This window comes from Hakea prostrata, chromosome 10 (genome assembly GCF_041222555.1).
Source record: "Hakea prostrata isolate BN-2017 chromosome 10, UWA_Hpros_2, whole genome shotgun sequence".
Classification (NCBI taxonomy): Eukaryota; Viridiplantae; Streptophyta; class Magnoliopsida; order Proteales; family Proteaceae; genus Hakea; species Hakea prostrata.
The window spans coordinates 38,448,489-38,462,426 of NC_142609.1; positions in this window are offsets into that span (position 1 = coordinate 38,448,489).

Sequence of the window (13,938 nt, forward strand, 5' to 3'; positions counted from 1 at the left end):
TTTGTGGATCCATCAAAACCTAAGCATGTGTGTCATCTTAAAAAATCTCTCTATGGGTTGAAACAAGCTCCTCACGCTTGGTATCATAAGCTCTCTTCTTTTTTGATCTCTCAAGGATTTGTTGGTTCCAAAACAGATAATTCACTATTTTTGTATCATTCATCATCGATTACGCTATACTTCCTTATATACGTTGATGATATTCTTGTTATTGGGAACAATTTTGGAGCAATTAGTTCCCTCTTGAAGACCTTATCAACTGCATTTGCCATTAAAGATATGGGTAATTTGCATTATTTCTTTGGATGGAAGCCAAGCGAACTTCTGATGGATTGTTTCTCACTCAACACAAATATATCACTGATTTATTATCTTAAACAAAAATGACTGAGGCTAAGGCAGTTTCTACTCCAATGGCTTCGGGTACTTCATTATCTCTTGAGCTTGGGACTCCTCCTTCTGATGGGACAGAATATCGGAAGATTGTTAGTGCTTTACAATATCTTTCTAATACCCGCCCTGATATTGGATTTTTTGTTAATTGTGTTACACAATTTATGCATTCACCCACTGATATTCACTAGAGTGCGGTTAAAAGAATTTTGCGTTATCTTTGTGGAACTTCTACAATGGGAATTTTTTATTCTAGCAAATCTTTTATGACTATCAGTGCTTATTTTGATGCAGACTAGGCAGGTTGTCCCGATTATAGGCGCTCCACCACCGGCTATTGTATCTTTCTTGGTAATCACCGAAAAAAGGGTCATGAAGTAATTGTATATCCTTTGATCAATCACTGCAGAAGGTTTATTTATCCAACGTGTGTGAGTACTATTAAGCAAACCTATACTAACGCAGCGGATACACAATAAAATGGAAGAGATAGAAGCAATCAAACACACACAACACAGGGGTTTACTTGGTTCGGTCGAGACCTACATCCAAGGATGAGATATGCTCTCACCAAGCATATGCAATCTTCAAATAACAGAGAAGGTATTACAGCCCTAAACCAGTGATAAACTCTATACAAGACTAGAGATCAAGCAACAAATATAATGGATTAACCACACCTGATACAAGATGCAAATCCTAGCTTGAGATCTCTCCTGCATGAATCCAAGAGCATCAGCCACCGAAGCCTTTCCACGCACCAACAGTAGATACTGTTCCAGCCTTGTATAAGAGCAAAGAATCATCACCAAGAACACACCAGAGCCAACCGAAACCCTCAACAGCAGATGAAGAACCAGCAGAGACCGAGAGCAAAACCAGAGAGCAAAATCGAGAGGAGAGAGAGTGATATCGTGCGAATGAATCGAATACCTCAAACCCCCAAATTACATACCCTCTAATAAGAAGTACAATTACCCCCTTGCCCTTAAAACAAAGTAATAAGATATACTATCCTATTACATATAAAATGACCATACTGCCCCTGCTACCCCTGTTACATTATTTCAAGTACTAGAAGAATTTCTTTCTTCTAAATGTACAAGAGCAAAGGACTATAGAAATAAATGAAGAGATAAATAAACTCCCCTCACCCAAAAGATAAAATAAAAGAAAAAGACGAAGAAGAATAGGAACAGAAGCAACTGTCTCCCTGTAGCTTATGCTAGAAAGTCCATCTGACAGCCATGGGTTGTTCGGACAACCTTACCTCTCCTCCCCTGGGCTTTTGAAATTATAACTTTCCTTTTCGTCCTAACATTTCTCTGACAAAATATTGACTATCCATTTTGAAGCCAACTAGTCTATATAAGATGTTAAAAGGGTTATCAACTCACATAGAACAATAAAAGAGAACACAGAATTAAACCGACCCCATAGGTTAAACTCAATTGTGTCTCAGTCAGTCCGAAGCAAAACAACTTGAAACAAATATTGGAAGAAATAAACAAACTAGTTCACTCTAGGCTGGCTTTTTGGTCTTCCTCGAGCATTATGTCTTCAATGCTGCTCATAGATTTAAAGGTTAGCTGCTGACAAGCCAATTTTCAGCCCAATATATAGTTGTTCTCCGAGTGCCAGAATAAAGCTTTTGAAATCTATGGCCATAGGCATGCACGGACTTACACGCCAATGCATGAGAGGTATTTGATTAAATTAGGTTCTGAAACTGGACAAATGGATTATCTAAATCATGTCTTCTCTCTGCTCATTATGAGAGCTGTTACATTACTTGTTAACATGGCTCGAAATGGTGGATCATTTATGAAGCCTATTCAAATTAGGTTGTCTATAAAGTATTGATATGATGAGTGGCAAAACTAGGATGGATAAGATAAGAAACGATCATATTAGAGTTGGTCTGGGAGTTGCTCCCATAAGTGATAAGCTTAGAGAAAGTCGTTTGAGGTGGCACGGCCACATTCAACGGAGACCTATAAATGCTCCTGTTCGGAGAAGTGATATAATCCATGTTGAAGGAATTAAAAAAGCTAGGGGTAGACCTAAGATAACCTTAGGAGAAGTGGTGAGAAAGGATATGTATAACTTAGGCCTTGTATCTAGCATGGCCTCAAACAGAACTGATTGGAGGACAAGAATCCATGTAGCCGACCCCATTTAGTTGGGACAAGGCTTATTGTTGTTGTTGTATAAAGTATTGATATGAATAAGAAATTAAGTTTAACGATAGTATTTTCTTGAGCATGCACTTGGAAATTATGAAAAATAATGAGTAAAGCCTATGCAGGTATCCTATGGAAAGGGAATGTTTTGAATCCAGAAAGTTGGAGGGTTCAATTTCATTTCCTGAAGTGGAGTCCTTTCTCAAAATCCTAAATGAACTCATTCTTTAGGGTGAATAGTCATTTATCACTGTTACTCAACCAATTAACCATAAGCAAAGGTAGAGCTATCAAACTTCTGATTGTTGCAACAGGATTTTTAGAAAGATCATTAGTACTACTGGATTTCAGTACAATTTCTGGCTTTCTCATTGCCACAAGGCAACCTTGCAACCCAGAGTGTTTTCTTCTTTGTAGGACTTCAAATGGGTTCTCGCAACATGCCATTATCGATGTCGGTAATTAACTCAATTATTTTCAAGGTGAGGCGATAGAGGGCAATGAAAACCAAAGGGACACCAGGCCACCTTGACCCAAAGAAGGGCCAGGCACCTAGGGGTCACCTAAGCCTTAATTAACAAATTGGCTTTGACTTCAACTGCTGGTGCAATAAAATGGGTCTCTTCTATCCTAAGCTGTATTTCTTTCCTCTTTGTCCTTCCATTTGAGATTATTTGCAAACCATTTGTCCATCTCAAGGTTGTATTGCTGGTGACTGGTGGGCATTAGAAGCATCAGTATGTCACTTTGTAAGTGTGCAAGGTTTCATCTTTTTGTACTAATGCTGCACTTGCTTAGAAGACTCTCGCATGTGATGTGGCAAAGATGATGCTTATTTGATGTCCATTACGTTTCAGTCATCCCTTATTCTTATGGACCGTATAAGCATAGAATCTGGACATTTTTGGATGGATGTTTTAACCATGAATAAACTGCACAAGTTTGCTTGCAGGTGGAGAGTGATGTTCTACATTACAAGCTTTCCTGCTCTTGTCCTTCTATTTGGTATGCAATTTGCCATCAAGAGTCCCCACTAAGTTTTTATATTAGTTGGCCTAATTTTATGAACTTCAAATATTACAAAAAAAAATCAACGTTAGTTTTTTAACTTTGACCGTTAAATTTTGATGCTTTAAGACATAACTATCCCACTCATATGATCAAAATGACCCCTCTCACTCACAATGTATACAATTCTTACCCACCTTCTTCTTACACCTCGTTAGAAATCTCATCACTGCCAGCAACCACCACTCTTCCTACCAACGACCACCTCTCCCTCACCGTTCCTTAATCCTTACCACTCGTTCCCTTGCTGGCGGCACCAGATGCTTTTTTTTGGTAAAAAGAAAAAGAAACGAGTTGCTTTTGTATCTTATTCTGGATACCAAACCTTTCTTCATAAACTAAGATAACATTGAGATGAGCATCCACTATTGTGGCCCCCTCTTCTTTTGTTGCGCGCGGAATTGAATAACATTTAAGTCCTATCTAAATTATCTTATCCTATACTGGATACCAAACCTGTTTTCATAAACTAAAATAACATTGAGATGTGCATCCACTATTGTGGCCCCCTTTGCTTTTGTTGTGTGTGAAATTGAATAACATTTAATTCATTTGTAAGAAGCGCCATTGGTCAAGTCGCATAAAAGAGCACGTCCATGAGATAATCCATGTGAAAAGAAAATAGCCGGGAGAGAACGGGTCATACTTTAAAACTTTAATAAGAAATTGAAACAAACAGCAGGATTATTTTTATTATAAAATATTAGAGAATACAATTTAGTGTCATACTCCACCTGAATGGGGTGGAATTGTTTTACCACTACAAGTCACATAACTGCAACACAAATCACAAGTGAGAAATTTGAAAAATCATATTACAAAATTATAATATAACTGAAGATCTTAGATAACAGAAATACTCAATGCCAGAAATGTTATGAAAAATATCATATTACATAACCCTAACAGAAGTACCACAAAAAATAACCCTAGAGAGAGAAAATCTCTTACCACTTTTAAAGGCCTTATGTGTATACCTGTGATAAAAGAAAATGAACCTTTGCACTTAATTGAAAATAATTTTCTTTTATGTTAAGATAAACCTAAGGCTCTAATTGTAAATTAAACAAAAAAAAGTTGTATAAGAAATCCCAACCCTTGTCTATAAACTAGAAATAGGACCAAAATAAATAATATATAAATTGAAGAACTTTTTCTGGTTGTGATTGGTTTTCGATGATGAAGGAAGGAGAGGGGTGAAAGAGGAATCCCTTCATCCACCTATTTTAGAAAATATAGTATGGAGGTACATCTGTAAATTTTATTTCTTTTAATTTAAGATAACCATATTTTGATCATTTCATATATCTGGTTTAAAGTAGGGCTGCAACTGGGCCGGGCTGGGCCGGGCTTTTGCAATCCCAAGCCCAATCCCAAGCCCAGCCCTATATGGTATAATTTGAGCCCATTCCCGCCCTGGTCCTAGTTCAGGGCCAATGATTATTGTCCCTGGTCCTAAGCCCTACAGGGCCAAGCCAAGCTCATTCCCGCCCTAATTGGCCCTAATTGGGCCGGGTCGGGATGGGTTGGCCCTGATTGGCCCTGATTAGCCCTGATTGGCCCTGTCCCTAGCCCTAATTGGCCCTGTCCCTGGCCCTGATTGGCCCTGACCCTGATTGGCCTTGTCCCTCGCCCTGATTGGCCCTGATTGACCCTGACCCTGATTGGCCCTGTCCCTGATTGGCCCAGGCCCTAATTGGCCTTGTCCCTAGCTTTAATTGGCCATATCTTTGGTCGTAAATATCAAATGTAAGATATGTAGTAATTAAAATACATATTAAAGTAATTAAATTCTTAAATTCCAAACTCAGCCCTGGAAATAAAATAGTAAAGATGTCAAATAATCCAAAACTTATATTCAATATGTATTTAACTATTTATACCCATTTAGATTTCAGAGAAATAGAGAAATCCAAATTTCTAGGGTTTTTTAATTTGCTATTCGATGAAAATTATGGTTATTATATGAAAGCTCGAAGGGAAAAAGAAAAAGATTTATCTCAATTCTCAATTAATTTCTAACTTCTAAGACAATGGTCAAACTTCATTCCAAATTTCCAATTTGTCTTTCCCCCAAGTTTCTCTCTCTTTTATTTTGTTTTTTCCTTTGGTTTTTCTCCAGAGAGAAAGAGTTAAAATTATTCATGAAATAGAATAAGTAGAGAGAAGAATTGTAATTAAATTTAGGCATATTTGAAAGTCAAGTCAATTATAGAGAATGTCACACAAACTCTTTTTGTAAACTTAGAAACATCAGAGATTCAGAATTCAAAAGGAATCTGATAAATGAAAATTTTATCTTCAAAGTCAAGAACTTAAGCCATAGGTAGGTATGTTTTCATTCACAACTATTCAATAAATTGATATCTTTATTCAATGCAAAAAAATTCATATTCAAAACCTTGTTAACATGTAAATTGAGGATAATTTAGTATTCAACAAAAAAAAAAAAGTATTTTTTTCATAGTTAAAGAAAATGATGTTTTAGTTACAAACATAGCTATATGTTTTTAATAATTTTTTTTGTAATACCACAGTAGATTTGTTAGATATTCATGATGAGAAGTTGGGGTATAGATTTGTTAGATATTAATTCTTTATGTAGTAGTTTTTATTATTTATAATATATTATCTCGCCTTAGTCAAAAAACAAAATCAATATTTTATTGAACTAAAAATGACTTTGTTGGAAAAATAAAAATTACCTTAAAAATAATATAAAAAGTGAATTTATAGTCTAATATGATCAAAGTGACTAAATGTCAAAATCAAGACTCATATCAATGTTAGTATGAAGATCGTGGTAAAAATCTAGTACTGTAGTACATGATCATCGTCAAATTAATATTAAGATTAGAGCCAAAATTAGGGTCAGGATCAGGGCCAAAATCAATAGATGCTTATTACATTGGTAATGAGATTATAATTTATTTTTATTAATTTTCTACAAAACATGATCATGTTTCTAAAATTTGACACGTGTCAAGTATCCACCCATATGTGTTACAATTAATTCATCTCCATGTGGGTGGAGGGTCCAGAGTCTTTAGACTCAAATCAGGGCCAGGATCAAGGTCAGGATCAGGGCTAATATCAGGGCCAAGATCAGGGCCAGGATCAGGGCCAAAATCAGGGCCAAGATCAGGGCCAGAATCAGGGCCAAGATCAGGGCCAGAATCAGGGCCAGGATCAGGGCCAAAATTAGGGCTAGGATTAGGGCCTGGGTCAGGGCCAAAATCAGGGCCTGGGTTAGGGCTAAAAATCAGGGACGGGCCGGGATGGGCTGGGCGGGCCAGAGAGTAATCCCAGGCCCGCCCTTGGCCCTAGTTCAGGGCCAGAATATTTTGGCCCTAACCCGCCCTTAGGGCCAAAATCTTTAGCCCAAGCCCTATTCGGGCTCAGGGCGGGCTTAGGGCGGGTCAGGGCCGCCAGGGCCAAACTTGCACCCCTAGTTTAAAGGAGATTCGAATTCTTGATCTCATACTATGAAACATTGTTTTTACCAACTGAACAAACCCTTTGAAATTTTAACTACAGTTCTCTACAAAGAGATGACTTCATATTAGATTGCATGGTCTAGTTTGATCAAGGGTTAAGGTTTGTCATTGATCTAAATGGATTCATTATCTAAGGCTCTTTTTGGTATCAATTATCATTCTCAATTATGAGAATTTTTCATTATTTTACATTGTTTGGCATCTATTATCAATTTTAATTTTATTTAAAATGATAGAAAACCCTCCAAAATCCACAATAGACTTTTTGTCTATTATGGATTATGGTGAGAATTTCATTCTCTTCATTTATATGCAAGTTTACTTAAAGTTTTATAATTAAGATGAGGGTAAAATAGTCAATACACATTCTTTTATAAAAACATTACTTTTTCCCTCTTTTCTCACTTGGTCACTATCATTTTCTTACATTTTTTTATTTTGACACCAAACTTAATTTTCATAATTTATTTTTGCTAAAATTCACCTAACCATTTTTATTCTTAACCAATAATGAAATCTTGTACTTTTTTTTTTTTCAATAGATATAATAGAGAATGATAATTAATACCAAAAAGAGCCTAAATTGATTTCATTAAGTACTAGCTAGGGTTCAAATGGACATTTTAACTCAGTAACGATGCAATGGTTGTTAATTCACCATTTTTTTTTATTGTTAGTGGATATCATAATTTATTTTTGCTAAAATTCACCAAACCATTTTTATTCTTAACCAATAATGAAATCTTGTACTTTTTTATTTTTTCAATAGATATAATAGAGAATGATAATTAATACCAAAAAGAGCCTAAATTGATTTCATTAAGTACTAGCTAGGGTTCAAATGGACATTTTAACTCAGTAACGGTGCAATGGTTGTTAATTCGCCATTTTTTTTTATTGTTAGTGGATATGAGGAACCAATGGTGAAATCTGCCATGGCAATCCATTGATTTAGGCTTCTATTGTATTGTTGAGTTTAAATTTAAATCTGTTTCGTTGATAAACTTCTACATATTAGTTTTTTTTTTTTTTTTTTTTTTTTTGGAGTGGAAAAGATAGATTAGTCATTAGAGAAACTATGAGGGGTGAATAATAATTTTACTATATTGAGGGAGAGGGGAAAAATCAAAATTAAAAGGAAAGTTTACATGTAAAGTCTAAATATTCCTTTTTTTTTTTTTTGGTAAACAAGTCTAAATATTCCTCAGATCCACTGATTATATACCCAAAAAAAATATAGTACTCAAAGCAAGTTGCATAACAACGCCAAGTTAATTAATCTAAAATAAAAGATTTACTTAGATAAAATAAGACTTGATTTTTTTCTCCCCTTCTAATACGAAAAGGATTTAAAAGTATTTTATAAGATTGATAATTAAAATAAAAGACTTGAGTTCTCCAAGGTCAATAGGAGAACAATTTTTACCAAAAAAAAGGAATCAATTAAAGACTTGAATTCTCTGCTATAATTGCAGCAAAAGTTTTGGGCTTGGATTTTTAAATGACCAATGAGGTGTACTACATTACAATGATGGGCATATTTGATTGTTTCTGAGACACGGGATTTATTTATTGGGTAATTTTCATTTGGACCCCTGAGGTTCGATCTATGTCATTTTTAATCCAAACCAAATGAACACTTTGCATCTACCTCTCTTGAGGTATCCAATAACATCAATTAAGGACAAATTATAATTTTTTTTAACCAAAATACCCTCATATCTATTCTACCGTAAGATTTGCATCATGTCTTTACAATTATATCTAACGGTGAAAATCAAAAGAATGGGGTATTTGCATAAATTTATGAATTATTAAACATTTGATTATAAAAAAAAATAAGTGTGGGTTTACTTGTAAAAACTATTTTTTATAAAAATATCTGTTAGGTGATCAGACTCTTCTTCTCCCTGAAACGTCTCTACTCATTTGCCCGAATATTAGGCGGAGCAACTGGTGGTGGTGCACCCGCATATCAGCTCTATTTCTGCCACCAGTGTGAACATACCATCTCGATAAACCATTCGCAAATATCTATTCTAATCCTCTGTATTTTATAGAGAGAAAAAAAAATCTCGTTCACCTCCAACCAAGAATCTGAAGGAAGAGAAAAAAGGGTGAAAAATCTAGAGAAAAAGCACTAACAGAGACAGCTGAAAATAGCCCTCGATTTTCCTTTTACTGTTCTATTTGCATTTTCTTGCTGGAGATAACTTTCAAAAATCATTCCTGGGATGGGAATGGGCTGCCACCACCGAACTTGCCTGTCCAGACAGCAATGGTTGTTTTCTTGAAGAATATATGAAAGCCCAGCTAATCCCTTTTTCACCTACTCCAACAGTTTTTCTGGTGGTGGTGGTGATCCTTTTCCTTCCCTTGCCGCTGGGCTTGCCGGTCTTCCCTTCTTGTTTCATCCTCCACCAGCATGGAAGTTCCGGCTGATTTCTCCGCCAGCGATCGACGACGACGACGACGGTGCAAGATTTTGACTTTTTCAATCCCTTTGTCTTTCTCAAGAATTATTTCCAAACTTCACGTGCAGGTGGAGCCAATATTCAATTTGTCATTGAAAAGTGAAAACAACCCTTCGGATTCTAGTGCCTTCCCGCTTCCGTCGAATCAAGAGGGATTCCTGCAACTGTGACAAAACGTGTTTTCAGGGAGAAGAAGATTCTTATAAAAAATAGTTTTTACTAGTGAACCCACTATTTGATTTTATATTGAAAAGTTGAATATTTCATAAATTTATAAGATGGGAATTTTTTTTTGATTTTCACCATTGGATTTAATTGTGAAGACATTATGTAAATCTTACAGTAGAATATATATGAGGGTATTTTAGTCATAAAAATTATAATTTGTCCTTAATTGATCTTATTGGATACCTCAAGGGAGGCGGATGCAAAGTGTCCATTTATTTGGACTAAAAATGACATCTATCAAACCTTAGGGGGTCCAGATAAAAATTACCCTTATTTTTATTATTCTAAGAGAAACAACATAACTTTTCTTGATAAACTAAGATAACATTGAGATGAGCCTTCGGTATTGTGGGTCCCTTAATTACTTTTGTCGTGTGTAGAATTGAATAACATTTAATTCATTCGTAGGAAGCGCCATTGATCAAGTCGCATAAAAGAGCACCGCCATATGAGATAATCCATGTGAAAAGAAAATAAATAGGAGAGAACGGCTCTTACTTTAAAATTTTAATAAGAAATTGAAACAAACAGTAGTAGTATTATTATTATAAAATATTAAAGAATACAATTTATGGTCATACCCCACCTGAATGGGGTGGAATATTTACCACTACAAGTCACAGACTAGTACTATAACTATGGATCATAACCGCAATACAAATCAAAGGTTAGAAATTTGAGAAATTATATTACAAAAACATTAAATAACTAAGGATCTTAGGTAACAGAAATACCCAATGCCCTAAAGGTTATGAAAAGATATCATATTACATAATCCTAAAAGAAGTACCCAAAAGGAAAACCTAACCTTCATCATCCTTGGAAATTTATCTAGTCAAAAATTAAAAATTGATCATCCATTTCCTCATAGATGTGTGACATGTGTCTTAACACTACATCAAATGGTTGAAATTCATTTATAAATCATATCATTCAAATGATTGATGTGATTTATAAATAGATTTCAACCATTTGAGTGGTAATGGGACACATTATGTGTACACTTGTATGAAATAAACCTAATCCCCTGATTGTAAATAAAAATAAAAATAATAAAGAAGAAAGTTTTGTTAGAAACCCCAAACCATGTCTATAAAATATAAGGAGGAACAAAATAAAAAATATATAAATTGAAGAAAACGAAATAAGCTTTATGTGTCGTTTTTTTTTTTTTTTTTCTGGTTGTGGGTGGCTTTCGGCAATGAAGGAAGGAGAGGGGTGAAAGAAGAATCCCTTCACCCACTTATATGATTTTTGAAAATATGGTATTAAGGTAAATTTATAAATTTTAGTTCTTTTAATTTAAGATAAAAGTATTCTGGTAATTTCATGTCTAATATTAACACCCATATGACGTTGTTAGTTTCAGCTAAACTCATAAACAATTTTAGCAACAACGGGGATCCAACCTGAGTTTAGGCCTAGAAATAAGGATTCCAATGTAGAATTTTCAACTAAAAAAGCTTAAGGGTATTTTTGTTGTAAAAGTGATTGTGTGTCGACCATAATTGGTTGTTCTTCTTTTTGCATAGGCAGGAAGATGCAAAACCTCTTCTTTTCTTCTTTTGCACTAAAAATGACTTAAATCAAACCTTAGGAGATCCAAATAAAAACTTCTCTATAATTTAAATATATGATGGGGCTTCACATCTGGTTTGAAGAAGATTTGAGTTTTTGTTCTCATACTATAAAACATTGTTTTTACCAACTGAACCAACCCCTTGAGATTATAGCTACGTTTCTCTATAAAGAAATGAATTCATGTTCAATTGCATGGTCTAAATTCGATCAAGGGTGATTTAAGGGCTTGTTATTGATTTAAATGGGGTCATTAAGTACTAACTAGGGTCTAAATGGACATTTTAAGTGGGTAACGGCTCAATGGCTGTTAATAGACTTTTTTTTTATTGTCAGTGGATAAGAGAAACCAATGGTGAAACGGCTAAGATGGGAAAAAATTAGCTGCAATTAAAGGCCAAGCTGATACTGATTGCTAGATTCCTACACAATAATTCAATGATAGGTGTTAATATTAATTAATCAATAATTTTATAGTAATAATAACACTCCAAGAAGAAAATGCTAAAAGTCAAAAAAATTACATAATAATATCCGGTTACTTTCTTTGTTCTTTTTTAAAGACGTCTCTTTACTTATTTTAAGAATCAAATGGATTTTTTTTAACTTACAAGTTAAAATAAAATGAAATAATAAAAAATCTGCAAAACTCCAAACACATTAGCTGTCCATTTGAATAGACTAAATCAAATGCCAACACAAGTTAAAATAATAGAATCTGCATCCATCACGCTAGGTTAATTTACATGATTAATAAAATAAAGGACTGACTTCTCCTTGAGTGAAACATTAATAAAATAAGAAACTTGAATTACTGAGCTGATCAATGATCTAATACTACGTTCACACGCAAATCGAATAATATTTAGTTCGTTCCCAGAATCCCAGAGGGCCTTCCATTATAAATTTGTAAAATCTGCCACGTTGGAATCCATTGACTTAGGCTTCTATACATAATTGTGTTGTTGAGTCTAAATTGAACTCTGTTTCCTTGATTATTATTCTCCCAAGTCTAAGTGTTAATCGTTTTGTTTGAGCAAGGAGGAGGGAGGAAGATGGGCAAAGGAGGGTGTGTGGATGGACAACTGATTACAACATTGTATAGTTCTCCAGTTCCTTTGATTGGTGTCTATATTGCAGCTGGAACACTGGTATGTCTTTTCTGTATGACTTTTGACATGGTGTCTGGATTAACTCGAAGAAAGCCATTTCTTCCATGCAAATTGTTTCCTATGAATGCCTTCACCATGACAATTCTTGCAGTAGCAACCAAGATCCCATTGGATCTTACATCTCCCATGCCTAGAGCTTGGGATCAACTATCCAAGCTCACTGCTACTGCATTGATGTGCACATCTATTGGGTTCTATATGCCCTCGCTTGGGACTATGGGGACATCCGAGCGTTATGGGAACTTGGCAGCACTGAGCATCATGGTGATTACTATGGTCGTTAATGTGGGGATACAGTTAGGTACAGGTGTGATCTTTGAATTCATGGTTGAACACATCATCATCATGGTTTGCATCTTAGTATTGCTTGTGTTGATGTGGTCATCTGCTCTAGCCTTTAGTGGCCAAAAGGACTCCTTTGACCGTAGAAGATTCGTTGTAGGAGAGGGTCTAGAGGGGTTAAAGTATACATTAGATGAGATCTACCGTATCCATTATGAAAGCAATCCTCAGACGTTGTTATGTACAACAACGCATCATCATGCCTTTGGTATACTTTGTGCCGTTTCTTCTGTACTTGTTTTGGAAGCCATCCCAAGGTCGTTTATTGCCCCGAAAAATATGAAGTTGCACTGCAGTGGTGCTTCGGATTACAAATGGTCGATTCCTATTGTTATTGTGATCCAATTTCTGACCATTGCAGTGGGGACTTTCTCCATTATCTATAGATGGTTTTTTTTTATGTGGCACTATGGTGTGGATGCACTCGTCGACCCTGTGCCTTTTCACCCAGAAAAAGAATTAGTAGATCTGAAGGAGGAGCCAATTGTTCTTACGTTTGTCGACAAAAACCTCTCTGACTTCTTGATAGCCACCAAAGACAAAATCATGGTTGCAATCATATGGACCCAAAAGAAGTTGTATGCTTTCACCAGGTACTTCTTTGGGTTCCCTCTCTATGTTGTAGGGAAATTCCTAGGTGTTATAATTTCTTGTGGAACATCAGATGACCCTTGTGGAGGATGGGGACTCACTGTCCGAAGTAGCGGAGGAAGACATGGCGAGATGGAAAGATGCACGTAAGAAGGACCATCCAGCTGAAGATCTCATCAAATTAATATCTAAATGGCGTGCTGACTCTCCTTCTACTGCTGCATCCGCATCTGCATCTGCTTTTGAGATAGATTGTTGTCACTTTGTAAACAAATTTGAAGCTACAGCAAGAGATTATGAGAAGAGTTTAGGGGGTGAATTAGAAGTTGGTTTTGAGTACCGATTTTCTTGCATGACACTTTTGGTCCTTTCAGGAATAATTGAATACCTGATGCCATCTTCTTCGTCCAAA